The sequence below is a fragment of the Microtus oregoni genome, unplaced genomic scaffold (genome assembly GCF_018167655.1).
Source record: "Microtus oregoni isolate MIOR12 unplaced genomic scaffold, Mior012 000002F_ref0000024, whole genome shotgun sequence".
NCBI classification, from domain to species: domain Eukaryota; kingdom Metazoa; phylum Chordata; class Mammalia; order Rodentia; family Cricetidae; genus Microtus; species Microtus oregoni.
In genome coordinates, this window is record NW_024543061.1 from 90,004,502 (window position 1) to 90,025,044 (window position 20,543).

General features: G+C 39.0%; 2 pseudogenes; one reads left to right on the plus strand and one right to left on the minus strand.

Annotated features, from left to right (window-relative positions):
* LOC121436997 overlaps window positions 1-20,543 on the plus strand; it is a 207,102-nt pseudogene that overhangs the window by 62,417 nt on the left and 124,142 nt on the right.
* LOC121432487 overlaps window positions 17,427-20,543 on the minus strand; it is a 52,045-nt pseudogene continuing 48,928 nt past the window's right edge.

The window sequence follows — 20,543 nt, forward strand, 5'->3', positions numbered from 1 at the left end:
CTCACCCCTGAAGGCGTAAGTCACAAACAATGCCATACCAATTCAGGGTAATGATTATTAGGGTGGTATTTATTTAACGGGGAAAAAACTTACAGATCACTGTCCCAGGCAACAGCCCTCTACGCAACCAGGAAAGGAGTCTAGTCGCCAGCGGAGCAGGAATTGGAGAGAGGAGAGGGAAGTGGCCGCTTTTTTAAAGGGAGAGAAACCACGCCCCAATGGGCTGGTATCTCAGCGGTGATAGGCTGGAGGAGTGGGAGGACCTCCCGCAACACCTCCCCCTTTTGTTTAAATAAGAGTGTTCTAAACCTACTATGAAATTATATACAATAAGTACGAATATCCTATTCTAACTAGCTTAGGTCTTGTATAATAAATAACTTGGCCAAGTCATGAGAGAAAGTAACTACATTTATATAGTCTTCAACCCCATCAAAGATCTGAGAAGGGAAATAATGTTACCTGGGTAATTAGGAAGTTTAGTAAAACAACTTCCAAAACATGCAACAAATCACAGAGACAACTGGTTACCTGGGCAATCACCCAAAATCACGTTAGCAGCGTTGAAGCAACCAACTTTGGCTAAGGCCTAACATAACTGACATACCATTTTCTAAGGCAAGCAACTTTTCAAAATTATCTTACCCTGTCTTGGCAGGATATGACAGCCCTGTTTTATCCATTGATGCACGCTCTGTATCTTTGTCAGTCATTGAGGTCTGGGCATTTCTTTGCCCCAAGGCCAGTTCTGCCAAAAAGAAGGCTCCTGGTGGAGTGTCTTTGGTGCTCAACATTCTCTCGGGAATAGAGTGGTGTTGCCAGGAGCAATTGTGTTAGATTAAAAGGCCATTTTCTACAGCTCTTTGAAGAAGTTGAAGATTATCTATCTATACTGAGTATAATCTCTATATATCTAAAGAACCTGATTAGTCTATTATAAATGACAAACTTAGATGACTATTAGTCTATATAATTCTCAATATCTATCTAACTTAAAGAGACTAAGACAAAAAACGACTGTGAAACAAATGAGGACAATGACCTCAAAATATAAACAATGTACAAATATACATTGCAGTAGGTAAATATATATCAATACACAAATATTATATAAGTATCTTAATCAGAGGTAGAAATGTACACTGCAATATGGTAAATATATACAATATATATATCAATACAATATATGTCAATACATAAAAAATGTTTTAAACAGAGGTAGAAACACACATGCGTACAATAGTCAATATAATTTAACTTTGTATCAATATACAAGAATCTATACCAATGTATTTGTCTAAAAACAGTAACTCACAATTACAAATCTATTATCCCAATCATCCCTCTTTTTTTTTTCAAAATGATCCCTGAGCTTATAAAATTCCTCCCCCAACCCTCCATCGTATACTAATTATAATCAACCCCTAAATGATGTCCCTAAACCCAAGGGCAAACTTTACAGGGAGAGGGGACGTCGTCCTCTAGAATTACTTCCAGCTGTCATGGGGGCGACGTTCTTTCTGGGGGATACTGTGAAAGTAAAATGATGGTTAAATTTCAAGATCAATGTCTTTTAAAATTGCCAATAGTCTCTGAGTATTTTGTGCAGGTCTGGCCAGAATGTTGTACAAGATGTGCACCATTTCAGCTAACCAAGTTGGAACTGTCTTGTGCAGCTGGTACCAAAAGCAGGTCTTGTAGTAGCGCTATCAGTATCATGACGTCATATCAACCAGGTGGAGTTGTTGTTATGGGGCCCCATCTTCTTCCTGGAAACTTCAAATGTCACTTCAGGAAAAACTCATTGTTCATTATGAAAAACTTAAATATTAATCATATAGACATATATATTCAACGAAAGACATGATAGATATATTCAATGAAAAGTATGATATATATGCAGAAAAGCAAAGATGTTTTCTAAACTCATATTTCTTTCTGTCCCATATCATGGCTCTTGACATGAGACAGAAACTCCAGAAACTCTGGGTTTTTCTCTTACTAACAGGCTTGGAATTGGAGAGGGACTGAGCCAGAGTCCAACTTCAAAACCAGCTTTATAAATTTAGAAATATGGTTTAATATTACTTACACAACCCATTCAGTTGTCTTGATATTTCCTATTGGGCAGGTATTTTTCCGTCTGTCAGTATCCAAACATCCAGGGTCCCTTGAATTTCTCAAAGATGAGTGTTTTCCTGTAGAGATAAGAACAGAACCCTGCCCCCATTCTATATGTTTTTCTTACCACCTGTATGAATATCATCGTTGTGGATGAGTTGTCATTTCTCCGTTCCAAGAGGTTTCTCCTCTTCAAATCGAAACTTTATTAATTTTGATGGTATCCACAATTTTTCTTCTCCTGTGGAAACAAGAGCAAAACCCCTTCCCCAATGTAGCACATCTCCTGGCTTCCATTGAGAGGTCAGCACATCTTTGAAATAAATCGGTTGATTTAGTTCAGCAGACATTTCCATTATCCAATGTCTTTCTGCTGCTGTCGTTCCTTTCTCGTTAGCGTTAAGAAAATTCAAGGTTAATAAAGCATTATGTAATCTATTTCTGGGGGTATTTTCAGTCCCTTTCTGTTTGTTCAGCATATCCTTTATAGTACGATTTGATCTTTCTATAACTGCCTGACCTGTAGGATTATTTGGTATACCTGTAATGTGTTTTATATTATAATAATCAAAAAAGCGTTTCATTTTCTTAGATACATATGTTGGACCATTATCTGTCTTTATTTGTGCAGGTATACCCATGATGGCCATAACTTCCAATAAATGTGTGATTACTGAATCAGCCTTTTCTGAGCTCAGGGCAGTAGCCCATTGAAAACCTGAATATGTGTCTATGGTGTGGTGTACATATTTTAATTTACCAAATTCCATAAAGTGGAACACATCCATCTGCCAGATTTCATTTCTCTTAGTACCCTTTGGGTTACTCCCTGCAGGCAATGGTGTTTGATTATAGAAAGAACAAGTAGGACATCTCTTTATAATGTCCTTAGCTTGTTGCCAAGTAATGGAAAATTCTTTTTTTAGGCCTTTACTATTGACATGATGCTTCTTATGAAATTCTGAGGCCTGCAACACACTTCCAATCAATAATTGATCAATCTCAGCATTGCCTTGGGCTAGAGGACCAGGCAGACCTGTATGGGACCGGATGTGTGTTATGTACATCGGACAAAGCCTGTTCCTGATTATGTCTTGTACCTGGATAAACAATGACGTCAACTCTGTGTCATCTGGTATAAATTCAGTGGTTTCAATATGCAAGATAACTCTTTCTGCATATTGTGAATCTGTAACTATATTAAGAGGTTCTTTAAAATCCCTTAGCACTATAAGAATGGCATATAATTCTGCCTTCTGGACAGAATTAAAAGGGCTTTGTTCCACCTTACTCAATTCATCTGACTTGTAACCTGCTTTCCCTGATTTATTTGCATCAGTATAGAACGTACGGGCTCCAGTTATTGGAGCATCACGTACAATTCTAGGAAGAATCCAAGAAGTTCTTTTTATGAGATTAAGTCTATCACTTTTGGGATAGTTGCTATTAATTTCTCCCAAAAAGTTAGCACAAGCTCTTTGCCACGGTTCATTGTCTTCCCATAACCTTTTTATTTCTTCAGTAGTAAAAGGCACTATAATTTATGCTGGGTCTATACCTGCTAGTTGACGAAGTCTCAGCTTACCTTTTATAATTAATTCAGAGACTTTTTCCACATAAGTTTTTAATTTTTTACTTGGTTTATTAGGTATAAATATCCACTCTAAATAAATATCTTCCCTGTGCATTAGAATCCCTGTTGGAGAAATTCTGGAAGGCAATATGACTAGGATGCAGCTAAGATTTAGGTTCACCCTATCCACATGTGCCTCCTGTAATTTTTCCTCAATCATTGTCAGTTCCTTTTCTGCTTCAGCTGTCAGTTCTCATGGACTATTCAAATCTTTATCACCATCTAAGGTTTTGTTTCAATGAACTATTAGATCAGGTGTTATCCCAACAGCTGGTCGGAGACTGGAAATGTCTCCTAACAATCTTTGGAAGTCATTAAGAGTCTTTAACCGGTCTCTCCTAATTTGTGCCTTTTGCGTTTTAATTTTCTCTAACCCTATTCTGTAACCTAGGTAATTAATAGAATTTCCTCTTTGAATCTTTTCAGGGGCAATTTGTAATCCCCACCTAGGCAAGACTTTCTTTCCTTATTCAAACATCCTTTCTAAAGTATCTTTATTTGAATCAGATAACAAGATGTCATCCATGTAATGATAAATGATGGACTTGGGGAATTGTTTACGAATTATTTCCAATCGCTTACTTACAAAATATTGGCACAGTGTAGGACTATTGAGCATACCCTGTGGGAGGACAGTCCATTGATATCTCCTATTAAGCTGAGAATTATTATAAGTAGGCACTGTGAAGGCAAATTTTTCTCTATCCTTTTCTTGTAATGGTATAGTGAAAAAACAATCTTTCAAATCAATAACTATAAGAGGCCATCCTTTTGGTAACAGAGAAGGCAAAGGAATTCCAGATTGTAGTGGGCCCATAGGTTGAATTACTTTGTTGACAGCTCTTAGATCTGTCACCATTCTCCATTTACCAGATTTCTTTTTTACAACAAACACAGGAGAATTCCAAGGGCTGGTTGATTCTTCAATATGGTGAGCATCTAGTTGCTCTTGCACCAGCTGTTCCAATGCCTGTAGTTTATCTTCAGCTAGAGGCCATTGTTTGGTCCATATTGGCTTCTAAGTTAGCCATTTTAAAGATAGGGCTGTTGGTACCTCTAAAGGTTTGGTATTTGCTGTATGTTCTTGTACAGCCTGAATGGCAGGTGACCTTTTTCCATAATACCTCATCATATCCTTCCCAGAACTATGAGTTCCTGGAAATACAGGAATGTTAATCTGGGTATCCCATTGCTGTAGCAGGTCACGGCCCCATAAATTTATGGCAATATTGGCTATATATGGCCTTAGTCTTCCTATTTGCCCTTCGGGCCCTATGCATTAAACCCATCTTGTGCTTTGTTTTACACGAGATAGGGTTCCAATTCCCAGGAACTGAACATCTACCTCTTGAAGAGGCCAATTCGGATGCCAAGATTCTGGGGTAATGATACTTACATCCGCACCTGTGTCTAATAAGCCTTCAATAAAAGTGCCATTTATACAGACTCTTAGCTTTGGTCTTTGATCATTAATAGAAGTCTGCCAAAATATACGTTTACTCTGTCCTATTGGGTTTTTTGACTCATCCTCCACACGTAATTCTTCATTTAGACCAGTATTACTTTTTACAGCAGAAATTGGAGCTTTTAATTTTCTTGGTGAGGCACGTTCTCCACTGTGACTGGGAATGACTGGGCCACTGTTGGCTTGGGGGCCTGCGAGAGGCCCCCCAAGGAGTTTCCCGATGATATCGGATTGCCCCATCTGTCTGTTGTTGACCAACATTCGTTGGACCAATGCCTGCCTTTACCGCATCTCCTACATATACCTGAAGGCCGATGTCTCCTATTTTTGTCATTCCCAGAAGAGATATTATTCCTAGAAATTCTTTGCCTGCAATCCCTTTGCAAATGTCCTAATTTACCACAATTAAAACACCTGGCAGTTTGATGTCTCCTCAATGCTTTGGAAATCGCTTCTCCTACCCAAGGTTCATCATTATAGCTAAACGTCTCAACATTCATCATATGCTGAATCCATTCATCCATAGGTGCTGATCTAGACTTTAAAGGCCCAATTACCTTTTTGCATTCTATGTTTGCATTCTCAAAAGCTAGAGACTCAAGAAGTATTCGTCTAGCTTCTGGGTCTGTTACCCTATGTCCAGAGCCTTAATTAATCTTTGCAAAAAGTCAATAAAGGGTTCTCTCTATCCCTGCCTAATTCTGGTATATGATTCAACCCTTTTTGCTGGATCTTGTATCCTATTCCAAGCATTCAAAGCTGCTTGGTGACATAGACACAGTACTTCATCGTCATAAAGAGCTTGGACCTGTGGATCAGCATATTCTCCTGCACTAAGAATTTGATCTTGGGAAACCTCAATACCTTTTGCTCTTCCTTGCTGTTCCATATGTTTGGATTCTTCTCTGAAATAAATTCCGAACATCAAGGAAGGTCCATTATCTAAAACTGCAGACACTAACTGATGGAAATCATGGGGAGTAGCTCTAGCATTAGAAGCCCAAGTCCTTATCATTTCCTTTACATATGCATTGTGCAAGCCAAAATTAACAACAGCTTGCTTAATTTCTTTCAGATCATTCATTGCTATTGGCGTCCATCTAGCTTCTCTGACTCCCTTTGAGCCTTTAGAAGTTGATGCTTTTTCAGAATTAAGTATAAGGTATGTCGCTAGAACACTGGGTAAGCCAGTTCTAATAGCTGGTGGAGGCCTTGTATCCTGTCCTTGTGCCTCCTTACTCTTTTCACCAGCTGCAATAATTTCCCCAATCTTTTCAAATCTTTTTATCAGTGTCTCTCTTAAATCCTGAGTCTCCTGACCTGTATATATTTCCAGTGATTTCACTGAGGTATCAATTTTTTGGTCCCCATTCTGCACCTGTGATTCCAAAGCTTTAATTTTTTCCTTCAAAGATAACATGTCCTCCTTAAACTTTTCTTGTATATCATGTAGATTCCCATCTTGGAGGTACATTCTGTCTGTTACCTTATCAAAACTTTGTGATAAAGTCTGAAGGTCAAATTCAACAGCCTGAACCCTTTCAGGTAACTTTCTAATACCCTTGGATATGGAATCAATTTTGTCTGTCATAGTATCCACTTGTTCAGATAACCTCTGATTTTCAATAATTTTAATCCTGTCAATTAGTTGTTCATTATTAGTTCGTAAAGATTCTATCATTCTTAGGAGTGCCATATTCTTCTGTTCATTATTAGTTTGTAAAGATTCTATCGTTTTTAGGAGTGCCATATTCTTCTGTTCATTATTAGTACGTAAAGATTCAATCGTTCTTAGGAGTGCCATATTTTTCTGTTCATTATTAGTACGTAAAGATTCAATCGTTCTTAGGAGTGCCATATTCTTCCTTAATGATAGAATATGGAAAAGAAAACTGAAGGCTAGTAACAAGCAAATTAAGGTATCCCCATAATCATATAAACCTTGTATGATGTAATTCATTGTATTAGTAAATATAAATTTACTAATCCATTGTATTAGTGAAAACAAAGCAGTAAAATTTGCGTTAGAAACAAAAACTGCAATATTACCTATTATCCAGCAGGTGGCGCTGTTGCAGAGTCGCGGTGAAAACATGGTCCTGTTTCAGTGCCTTAGTAGATGTTAAAAACTGGAAAATGCAAGTTTCTCAACAAAGTAAATGTAATTAAATCAATTCCTGAGACGGAACCAGAAACCCAGAATCCAGGGGTAGAGAAGAGCAATCTGGAAGCCGCTTATGCCTCCACGTGACAGAGTCACGCTGAGGGGTTGCAGCTTTCAGCAACCGCGTGCTCTGGTTCGAGCCACTTAAGAGCTGTACTTGCAAGGGAGATTTAAAAATGACTCAGAAAAGAGCAAACCACGCGGCCAGAGACTACACGGGCCTGTGGAGTTTAAATCCACGTGGGGAGTCCAAGGTTGCTAGCGGCTGAGGAAGGGAGGGCTCCCGCCAAGCCGAACTAGAGCCCGCCAAGCCCGCGGCCGCCAAGCTGAACTTGCGCCCGCCAAGCCTGCAGCCGCCAAGCCGAACTTGGGGCCGCCAAGCCGAACTTGGGGCCGCCAAGCCGAACTTGGGGCCGCCAAGTCGAACTCGCGGCTGCGAGTGGGGAAAGGAGAGGTTCTAAAACCAAACCAAACCAAACCAAACGTTTTGTGCCAAAATGAAGGCGTAAGTCACAAACAATGCCATACCAATTCGGGGTAATGATTATTAGGGTGGTATTTATTTAAAGGGAAAAATACTTACAGATCACTGTCCCAGGCAACAGCCCTCTAAGCAACCAGGAAAGGAGTCTAGTCGCCAGCAGATCAGGAAGTGAAGAGAGAGAGGAGAGGGAAGTGGCCGCTTTTTTAAAGGGAGAGAAACCACGCCCCAATGGGCTGGTACCTCAGCGGTGATAGGCTGGAGGAGTGGGAGGACCTCCCGCAACACACCCCCATGCTCCCAACTTTTTCGTGGCAAACTTGTTTGCTTCCAATTTTTAGGATGATCTATATATGTTTTTCTTTGGGTTCACCTTGTTATTTGGCTTCTCTAGGCTTGCAAACTATAGGCTTAATGTTCTTTGTTTATGGCTAGAGTCCACTAATGAGTGAGTACATACCATATTCATCTTTTTGGGCTTGGGTTATCTCACTCAGGATAGTGTTTTCTATTTCCATCCATTTGCATGCAAAATTCAAGATGTCATCATTTTTTACCACTGAGTAGTACTCTAATGTATATATATATTGTACACTTTCTTTATCCATTCCTCCATTGAAGGGCATCTAGGTTGTTTCCAGGTTCTGGCTCTTACAATAAGGCTGCTATGAACTTAGTTCAACAAACGCTTTTGTAGTATGATTGGGCATCTCTTGGGTATATTCCCAAGAGTGGTATTGCTGGATCCTGAGGTAGATTGATTCCCAATTTCCTGAGAAACCACCACACTGATTTCCAAAGTGGTTGCACAAGTTTGCCTTCTTACCAGCAATGGATGAGTGATCTCGTTACCCCACATCTTCTCCAGCATAGGCTATCATTGGTGTTTTTGATTTTAGCCATTCTGACAGGTGTAAGATGGTATCTCAAAGTTGTTTTGATTTGCATTTCCCTTATTGCTAAGGAGGTTGAGCATGACTTTAAGTGTCTTTTGGCCATTTGAATTTCTTCTGTTGAGAATTCTCTGTTCAGTTCAGTGCCCCATTTTTAAATTGGGTTAATTAGCATTTTAAGTCTAGTTTCTTGAGTTCTTTATATATTTTGGAGATCAGACCTTTGTCTGTTGCGGGGTTGGTGAAGATCTTCTCCCAGTCAGTAGGTTGCCTTTTTGTCTTAGTGACAGTGTCCTTTGCTTTACAGAAGCTTCTCAGTTTCAGGAGGTCCCATTTATTCAATGTTGCCCTTAATGTCTGTGCTGCTGTGGTTATACATAGGAAGTGATCTCCTGTGCCCATATGTTGTAGAGTACTTCCCACTTTCTCTTCTATCAGGTTCAGTGTGTTCAGATTGATATTGAGCTACAGAGACTAGTATTACCAACAGAATATAAGAGATAGACGAATCTCAAACACTAAAGATACCATAGAGAAAATAAATGCATTTACTCTTTCTGTCTCTTATTGATCATACCTTCTGTATACTCCAGATGGAATGGGCCTTTTATTTGGATTATTCCTAGAAAAAAAGAAACATTGTTTCTAGGAAGCCCTGTTTACAACTCATTTTTAGGTGATCTTGTTTACCATATTTAAAATAGTTGATGTTTTGGTTTTTCTTCAAGCCTCTGGAAATCACCTCTTATATTCAAGCATCATCACGGTTATAAGATTCAAAACTGAATGTATTCTGGATCCTTTCCTCTATGGATACTGATATTGACTTTAATGGCATAATTACCCTTTTATATTGTAAATTAGAATTTTCAAAAGCTAAAGATTCAATTATTATTTGTCTACCTTCTGAATTGAGTATAATTCTATTTACAATTGAAGTCAGTCTTTGTAAAAAAAAAAACAATGAAGGTTTCCTTTTGGCCTTGTATAGCTTTAGTAAATGATTCAGTTTTCTTTCTGAATTCTTAAATTTTGTCCCAAGCATTCAAAGTTGCTGCATGTCATAGAGCCAGAGTATGGTCTTCATATAGAGAATATTTATATCATAAAATTAATTGAAACTAATTACTTTGGAAAACTAATTTTATTTTTGACTATTGCACTTTAATTGTTTAAAACTAATTTTCAAATTTGACCATATCCTTTTTTATCTTTTTTTAATTTAATTTTATTTTTTTTAATTAATTTATTTATTTATTAAAGATTTCTGCCTCTTCCCCGCCACCGCCTCCCATTTCCCTCCTCCCCCCCCATCAAGTCCCCCTCCCTCATCAGCTCAAAGAGCAATCAGGGTTTCTGAACATGTGGGAAGTCCAAGGACCAACCACCTTCATCCAGGTCTAGCAAGGTGAGCATCCAAACTGCTTAGTCTCCCCCAAAGCCAGTATGTGCAGTAGGATCAAAAACCCATTGCCATTGTTCTTGAGTTCTCAGTAGTCCTCATTGTACGCTATGTTCAGCAAGTCTGGTTTTATCCCATGCTTCTTCAGACCCAGGCCAGCTGGCCTTCATGGGTTCCCGATAGAACATCCCCATTGTCTCAGTGTGTGGGTGCACCCCTCGCGGTCCTGAGTTCCTTGCTAGTGCTCTCTCTCCTTCTGAAGCTCCTGATTTGGACCTTGAGATTTTAGTCTGGTGCTCCAATTTGGGTCTCTGTGTCTGTCTCCTTTCATCACCTGATGAAGGTTAATATTCAGGAGGATGCGTATATGTTTGTCTTTGGATTCGCCTTCTTATTTAGCTTCTCTAGGATCACGAATTATAGGCTCAATGTCTTTATTTATGGCTAGAAACCAAATATAAGTGAGTACATCCCATGTTCCTCTTTTTTGGTCTTGCTAACCTCACTCAGGATAGTGTTTTCTATTTCCAACCATTTGTATGCAAACTTCAAGAAGTCATTGTTTTTTACTGCTGAGTAGTACTCTAATATGTATATATTCCATACTTTCTTCATCCATTCTTCCATTGAAGGGCATCTAGGTTGTTTCCAGGTTCTGGCTATTACAAACAATGCTGCTATGAACATAGTTGAGCATATACTTTTGTTGTATGATAGGGCCTCTCTTGAATATATTACCAAGAGTGGTATTGCTGGGTCCAGGGGTAGGTTGATCCCAAATTTCCTGAGAAACCGCTACACTGCTTTCCAGAGTGGTTGCACAAGTTTGCATTCTCACCAGCAATGGATGAGTGTACCCCTTTCTCCACAACCTCTCCAGCAAAGGCTATCATTGGTGTTTTTGATTTTAGCCATTCTGACAGGTGTAAGATGGTATCTTAAAGTTGTCTTGATTTGCATTTCCCTGATGGCTAAGGAAGTTGAGCATGACCTTAAAAGTCTTTTGGCCATTTGAATTTCTTCTGTTGAGAATTCTCTGTTCAGCTCAGTGCCCCATTTTATAATTGGGTTGATTAGCCTTTTATGGTCTAATTTCTTGAGTTCTTTATATATTTTGGAGATCAGACCTTTGTCAGTTGCGGGGTTGGTGAAGATCTCCCAGTAAGTGGGTTGCCTTTTTGTCTTAGTGACAGTGTCCTTTGCTTTACAGAAGTTTCTCAGTCTCAGGAGGTCCCATTTATTCAATGATGCCCTTAATGTCTGTGCTGCTGGGGTTCAAATTTGACCATATTCTTGCCCGGCCTCAAGGCTTTTAATATCCTCTCCCTCTTCCTATCCACACAACTTTAAATTCTTTCTTTAAGAAAAAGGGGCCTATATGGTCAGGCAATACTGACATGTGCCTTTAATATCAGCACTTGGGAGGCAGACTGATCTGTCCAGCATGGTCTGTTGAGAAAGGTACAGGGCAACCAACGATACACAAAGAAACCCTTCCTGGGAAGAAAACCTGTAAAAACACTAAACTATAAACAAATAAAATACACAGCAAAAAACTCTAGAGTCCATTTTATTTTGCTCAAGTTCTCCTGAATATGAGGCTTCATGGAAGTGCTTGATATACCCAGTATCCTTCCATTAGAGAAGATTGATTTTCTATCTTCCAGCAGATATAAATGATATTTCATTGGTAGCTTTTACCCTAGCATCTAGGTATTCATTCATTTTATACTTTTATTCATTTTTAACAAAATAAATTAGATTATGATAGAACTATCACATCAAAATTGGACATTACAAGCCAACAAGTAAAAGAATACAATCGAAGAATCAGGGACTCATTCTTTCTCACACTTTGTAATTCCATACAAATACTGAACTGAAAGTCATATTATATAGATAGAGGACCTGTTACAAAATTCTACTTCTGTAGTAATAAGGGCAGCAGGGCTGTGTCCCTGGCACCCAGCCGCCCCCACGGCTAGCTTTACCCAAAATAATTACACGGAAACTGTATTGTTTTATCACTGCTTGGCCCATTTCTATCTAGCCTCTTCTAGGCTAATTCTCACATATTAATTTAGCCCATTTCTAATCATCTGTGTTGCGCCAGTAGCTGCACTTACCAGGAAGATTCTAGCCTATGTCCATCCTGGGTTGGAGCTTCATAGTGTGCGGCTGCCCAGGAGCCAGGAGCATGGCTTCTCTCTCAGGAGTCTGCTCCCAAGAGCACACCTCCCCTATGTGGAAAGTAACCCCACACTCACTATGGAGAAGCTGCTGAGCAGACACTTTCTCTCCCCACATGGGAGCCCAAGGCGCAGTGCATGAAAGAGACTGATTTCTTCAGGAAGGGCTAAACTGGAAGGCTGGCTCCCAGAGCCCTCCCATTTGACTGTCGGGTCTGCTAGAGGCTCTGATTAGTTAGTGAGGTCTAAGTATCAGAACCATGTGAGCAGAATGGAAACAGCACAGAATTCCCAGAACTGGCTGCAAATATAAAGACAGGCATATCTCAGATTGGCTGGAGATTTACATCAAATTCAACAGCAAGACTCTTGCAAAGGTAAATCAATGGGTTTGGTTTTCAAAGGAAGTATACAAATTCAGAAAGAGGCTAATCAGGCAATGTTGCACAAGAGGAATATTGGGTAAATCAAGAACATTATAAACAAAGTCCACAGTGGTGCTAGAACTGAAAACCACAGTTTCCATCCTTCTGTGGAAAGTCTAGGGTTCTGAGGATCTGAAACAACCCTTTTCCAAAGGCCCTGGCCCCACATCTTTACCAGCTCTCCCAAGCATATTCCTGATATTAGAGACAGAGCTCTGCTGTTTCTCTATACATCATTGCCTAAGAGAAACCTCCCAAAGCCTAGGCAGGTTGCCAAAGTCAGAGAGGCCTAGTTTCAAGTATTTTCTAGAAGTTCTGTGCTTAGCATTTGACATTTAAGTGAAAGGCCCATTTGGAGCTAATTTGTGGAAGTTGTAAATGGCATCTCATGTACTGAGCAGTACTCCAGTACTAAGTCGCAATGTAGAAGACTAGAATTGGTGATATAATGGATTGACGAATGCTTAGGAGAGTTAGTCACACCAAGTAGAATTTACCTGAGGGAGGGCTGGCTCAGAAATACTCCAAAGACAAGTAGTATGTTAATCAGGATTATTAAAGATTTGGATGCTCAAATGTAAATATTTATTTAACTTTTATTTATACATGTCTGTAGTGAAAAGAGCAAATGAGATACTCACTTATAGAATGGATAAAGAGACTGCCTGTGTAACTCTCTAGAGTAAGCTGGAGCATCATAGTTTTAAGAGGGATTTCTTAGTTGTGTTGTACTGGATGCTGTAAACATCAATTACATGATATTTTCTTATGTATTTGCTGTTTCTTGGAATCAACTAAATACTTACTTTAAAACCCAAAAGCATGGTTATAGTAGTGATGCCATGGATCATATGAATAATGCCTTATGTTTATCTAATGTTTAGTTGAACAGTTTGTACCGAGGAAAAACAAATTTATTACATTATCATATACAGTTTCTATTCAGCTTTCTTTCATTTGTTGTTGCTCAGCACTATCTTAAGACAAATGTTTGGTATCTTCCCATGATCACCCATGGCTGCTTAAAAAGGATGACCACCATCAGTTTTGCTGAATGTTGATATTCCATCAAGAAAATAGCATCCCATTTGATCTTAGTACACAGCCTCTTTTCCAGGCAACTATATGCAATTCATCCCTAATGACATGGGACATTGTGGTTTTAAGAATGAGCTAGAGTATGTAGCCAGGGAACCATTTGAGTGGATCTTGATTCTGTGTTAGCACCTACCTATGAGAAATCCATCTTTGAAAGTGGGAATTTAAACCGGGCAGTGGTGGCGCACGCCTTTAATCCTAGCACTTGGGAGGCAGAGTCAGGCAGATCTCTGTGAGTTCAAGACAAGCATGGTCTACAAGAGCTAGTCCCAGGACAGGCTACAAAACCACAGAGAAATTTACCATCAGTGTCCACTGAGAAAAATGTTGTAATGGAGAGTATATGGGCAGTGGAAGTGTAGAGAGAAGGTAAGCTCCACATATGCAGCTATGGGAGAGCCATTGTACATACTGGATGGAGACATGACTTGTGCTGCTTCTGTGTATCTTAGTTAGAGCTTCTATTGCTGTGAAGAGACACCATGAACACAGCAACACTTATAAGGGAAAATATTTGATTTGGCCTGGCTTACAGTTTCAGAGGATTTAGTCCATTATCATCATGGCAGAAAGCATGGAGAAAGAGCTGAGTGTTCTACATCCAGATCAGCAGGCAGCAGAAAGTGATTATGGTATAGTTCAACAAGGCCAGATCTCCTAATAGTGCCTCTCCATGGGACTTTGGGGGTCATTTTGATTCAAACAACCACAGAATCAAAACCCCTTTTATGTACCTTTTCAACCATGCTCAGTAAATAAGCTCAATAAACACACTGGTTGGTTCCCAGGATGGACTTTGGTGAAATTGTAGTTTGTATCTTCATTGGGAATTATGGTTATGGGATAGAAATTGCTTCTGCCCCTTCCATGGGGGAGAAAATTCTCACAACAGATCATAAACATATTTGTTAATGTTCCAACTTATGATGATATTAGCAGAAAGGAAGAAGTACATAAAAGAACATGTTAGAAGAACATAAATATGTACATGACCATAATAAAAAAGGACTTAGATGTATGAACAAGATTAAGAATAGATGGCTCCAGGATAAAGAAGACTGGAAAGGTTTTACAAGCTATGAAGGTCTGAGTAAGTTGTTTAAGGTACATACGGATGAGACTTAGGAATCATTTATTTATTAAAGTTTGCAAGGGCAGATTCCAACTATTTGAAGGAGTGGTTGAAAGGTATGCCAAAGAAAGTCTATTGAGTTGTGTCTGACTCCTGAAGTATTATAAAGTAGTTAAAAGCACAAAACTAGTATAAAACTGATCTTCTAGTGTTTAATAATCATTCTTAGAGGCTATTCTAATGTCATTACATGGACAAAAAGGGGGGATGTTTCTCTCATTTCTATACAAGATCAGTGAGGTCCATAGGAACAAAGGCTATCTATTGATCATTTATTGTCCTGTTCATGGAGGCCATAGAGAACCCAATCAATGAATTGGAATCATTATCAAGTGTACAAAAGGAGGATCAATGTGGGAAAGATTTCTTCAAGGCTTCACAGAAAGCCACAGTACATAAAGCAAAGCTTTTGACTTATCCTCATATTGATGGAAAACTGATAACAGAGAGACATGAAGAATCTGAGGTTCCTTCCAAGCACAAGTGACCTCTAAAGACTAGATGCTCAACTGGCATTGACAACACAGAAAGAAAGATTAATTTTTGACACCTGCATCGGCCTTCAGTACTCAACAAGAAATTTTAATGAAAGGATAAGAGGTTTGCTAACAACACAACAGTTCACACTCCACGGACCTTAGATGTAAGTCTACATGAGATGTTAGTTACCTAGCCAATCTCAGTAATATTTTCTTGATAAAAAGATTCTCTACGGATGTGAGACATCAGACCTTGGCTCCTAGAACACCTGCACACAGCAAAGAAGGACAGGCTCAGGATTGTTTTAACCTCCAAATTAAATGATACTAAATACCTCTCTTCTCCCTATCCAGAAGTCACATGGGGAGGGCATCATGCTGACTTCTGGCTGATGAAACAGGTATAAAATGGTGTGACAGTTGGTTGTGGGCTCATCACTCTTGAGTCCAACTGTAGAAGTTAAGTGGAATCCTCTAACAGATGGAAGCTATTGTGAGTCCGTCAAGAATGTCTTATGGACTTTGGATATGTTAGTGCTTCCCAGACAACTCTGTCTACATCTGAGACTTTGGTCTTTATGAGAGGCTCTATGGAAGGGTACCATAATACTACCACCTGATGCCAAAAAAAATTCAGCTTAGGGGCTGGAGAGATGGCTCAGTGGTTAAGAGCACTGCCTGCTCTTCCAAAGGTCCTGAGTTCAATTCCCAGCAACCACATGGTGGCTCACAACCATCTATTGCGAGATCTGGTGCGCTCTTCTGGCCTGTAGGAATACATGCAGACAGAATACTGAGAATACTGTATACATAATAAATAAATTTAAAAAAAAATCAGCTGAAACAAACCAGAACAGTCATTCCCCAGTCACATAATGGTAGTTAGTATTACCTCTTCAAAGGAAGGTGGGATAAGAACTGGAGGTAGAAATAAAATATACAATTTAGGGAAAAAGAAAAACAACTCACATGGCTCCCTATTGGCTCCCTCATAGATCACAATCTATTTCCCACTGGTTCTCCTGATTGCTAGGCTTGCCCAGAGTCCCTCAAGAGCTAGACTTGCCCAGCTGAGCCTCAAGACAGTAGCAGTTCCCTTACTAGATGAGCAGAAATCAAATTACTAAGCCAGCACAGCCCTTCCCAGCTCTGCCATTACACCCTAGGGAAACACAGGGCTCTAGTTTGAAAAATTGGTATTTTAGTAGAAACTTTTCCAGTCTCTCAGAGCACTTTTTGTTCCTCTTCCAAAATATGGTGTCCTTTGTGTGCATGTTCCAGTACCCTTTCCCTCATAGTTCACATATTCTGAAGCCAAACATAGGCTACACTCAAACAGCAACTCTTGATAAAGCAAGATTTGTGATTTTTCTAATTTCTGGAAAGTCTTAGAGGCACGAAATGAATTTGTCACACATGAAGCACATTTTAGTATCTACCTCAAATGTTTCAAAGTAGAAACCACAATGAAGTGATCTCTAACATCAGTCTTCAGTGAACATGGCTCTAATTTACTTCCTTCAAGGCTATTACAAAAATAAATGAAACATGTTTTTTTTTTTTCTTGAAGCTGAAGACAACTGTGACGTCCAACGTCTTTGCAAAATCATTTTCAGGAATAGAGTTTTTCTCTCATATGTGTTTATCCCTATTTCTTGACTTCAACATGATACAAACAGGCTTTAAAATATTTACAGCACTAGAAACATGGCTGGGCAATTAAGAAATATTCATTCCTAGAACCAAGGCCTAATTTTTGACAACTTCCTGTAATTCTTGCTACAAGAAGATTCGAGGGTCAAACATTCTCAGAAGCAAACATGAAAACTTTACATACTCACACAAACATATAATGACATCACACAATTACAATTAAAACAACTCTTTAAACAAACAATTTTTCACACATGCAACTTTCTCTCTTATAAGCATTCGTTCCTATAACACAGGCATTGAGGCACCTTCAAAATAACTATGCTATAAGCAAAGGCTTTATCGCACTAATTACATTCATTAGATTTCTCTCCAGTATGTCTTCTTTCATGTATTTGGAGATGACTCTGACGTGCAAAGGCTTTTCCACAATGGTTACATTCAGAGGGCTTCTCTCCAGTATGTGTTCATTTATGTTCTTGTAGATGACCATGCCATGCAAAGGCTTTACCACACTGATTACATTCATAGGGCTTTTCTCCAGTATGGCTTCTTTCATGTTTTCGGAGATAACTGTGACATGCAAAGGCTTTTCCACACTGATTACAATCATAGGGCTTCTCTCCAGTATGTGTTCTTTTATGTTCTTGTAGATGACCATGCCATGCAAAGGCTTTACCACACTGATTACATTCATAGGGCTTCTCTCCAGTATGGCTTCTTTCATGTATTTGGAGACTACTATGACGTGTAAAGGCTTTTCCACACTGATTACATTCATAGGGCTTCTCTCCAGTATGGCTTCTTTCATGTATTTGGAGACTACTATGACGTGTAAAGGATTTTCCACACTGATTACATTCATAGGGCTTCTCTCCAGTATGGCTTCTCTTATGTTTTTGGAGACTACTATTACGTGCAAAGGCTTTTCCACACTGATTACATTCATAGGGCTTCTCTCCAGTATGGCTTCTTTCATGTATTTGGAGACTACTATGACGTGTAAAGGCTTTTCCACACTGATTACATTCATAGGGCTTCTCGCCAGTATGTATTCTTTTATGTTCTTGTAGATAACCATGCCATGCAAAGGCTTTTCCACACTGATTACATTCATAGGGCTTCTCTCCAGTATGGCTTCTCTCATGTTTTTGGAGACTACTATTACGTGCAAAGGCTTTTCCACACTGATTACATTCATAGGGCTTCTCTCCAGTATGGCTTCTTTCATGTATTTGGAGACTACTATGACGTGTAAAGGCTTTTCCACACTGATTACATTCATAGGGCTTCTCTCCAGTATGGCTTCTCTTATGTTTTTGGAGACTACTATTACGTGCAAAGGCTTTTCCACACTGATTACATTCATAGGGCTTCTCTCCAGTATGGCTTCTCTTATGTTTTTGGAGACTACTATGACGTGTAAAGGCTTTTCCACACTGATTACATTCATAGGGCTTCACTCCAGTATGGCTTCTTTCATGTATTTGGAGACTACTATGACGTGTAAAGGCTTTTCCACACTGATTACATTCATAGGGCTTCTCGCCAGTATGTATTCTTTTATGTTCTTGTAGATAACCATGCCATGCAAAGGCTTTTCCACACTGATTACATTCATAGGGCTTCTCTCCAGTATGGGTTCTTTCATGACGTTGAAGATGGCTGTTTTGTCCAAAGGCTTTTCCACACTGATTACATTCATAGGGCTTCTGTCCAGTATGGCTTCTTTCATGTATTTGGAGATGACTCTGACGTGCAAAGGCTTTTCCACAATGGTTACATTCAGAGGGCTTCTCTCCAGTATGTGTTCATTTATGTTCTTGTAGATGACCATGCCATGCAAAGGCTTTACCACACTGATTACATTCATAGGGCTTCTCTCCAGTATGGCTTCTTTCATGTATTTGGAGACTACTATGACGTGTAAAGGCTTTTCCACACTGATTACATTCATAGGGCTTCTCCCCAGTATGGCTTCTTTCATGTATTTAGAGACTACTATGACGTGTAAAGGCTTTTCCACACTGATTACATTCATAGGGCTTCTCTCCAGTATGGCTTCTTTCATGTATTTGGAGACTACTATGACGTGTAAAGGCTTTTCCACACTGATTACATTCATAGGGCTTCTCGCCAGTATGTATTCTTTTATGTTCTTGTAGATAACCATGCCATGCAAAGGCTTTTCGACACTGATTACATTCATAGGGCTTCTTTCCAGTATGGGTTCTTTCATGACGTTGAAGATGGCTGTTTTGTCCAAAGGCTTTTCCACACTGATTACATTCATAGGGCTTCTGTCCAGTATGGCTTCTTTCATGTATTTGGAGACTACTGTGATATGCAAAGGCTTTTCCACACTGATTACATTCATAGGGCTTCTCTCCAGTATGGCTTTTTTCATGTTTTCGGACACTACTGTGATATGCAAAGGCTTTTCCACACTGATTACATTCATAGGGCTTCTCTCCAGTATGTGTTCTTTTATGTATCTGAAGAGGACTGTGATGTATAAAGGCTTTACCACATTCTTTATGTTCAAAGGGTTTCAATCTAGTATGTGTTCTTTCAAACCTGTGTAGATGACTGTCACATGTGAAGGCTTTAACACATTGAGTATATACAGATGTTTTCTCTCTAGTTTGACTTTTTTCATGCCTGTAATGATAGTGGGACATGTTAAAGAATTAGCACATTCATTGTTGAATATTTTTATCTGTATGAATTAATTTTACAATTTGGTCCAATTTTAAAGAGAAAATATATCTTAAGGTTTTATCACCATGTTTACAATCTTGTTGTTCCCCTTCATTAAGGCTTGTTTTGCATCTTTGAAGACAATAGATAACAACCTTTATTACATGGTTCACATTTACAGAATCTTTTTTCTATATGAGAATTTTTACCTATTTGAAGAGAACTGAAAAATCTCAGAACTTCACCACCCTTGTTGCATTCATAAAGTTTCCTATATTGTGAGTGATACTACATTTGGTAAGTGAACTATGACAAACAGAAGTACTTACACAGCCCTAGTACTCATGATGCTTTTCTGAAATGTGTGCTTACTGATATATTAACAATGAGGCGAGAAAACCAATTACTTATATACTTGTCCAACAAATGCAACAAGTATATTCAACATGGGGACCGCTACATATCTTCTAATTGTTCTGAGAAAAAGGTATGTTATCTATTTTCACATCCCTATGCTCATGGGGCTTGTATCCAGACTAACATATGACATACCTAGTAAAAGAAAAATAACAAATATAAGGTTTCCACATTGAGTTCACACAGTTTGACTTTATGTTCATAGACTTGTGGTATATGGATTAAGGCCTCTCCATAACAGCTGCCCCTTGACTGTTGACTTTAACTGCCCCCTCACTAAACTTTGCAGTC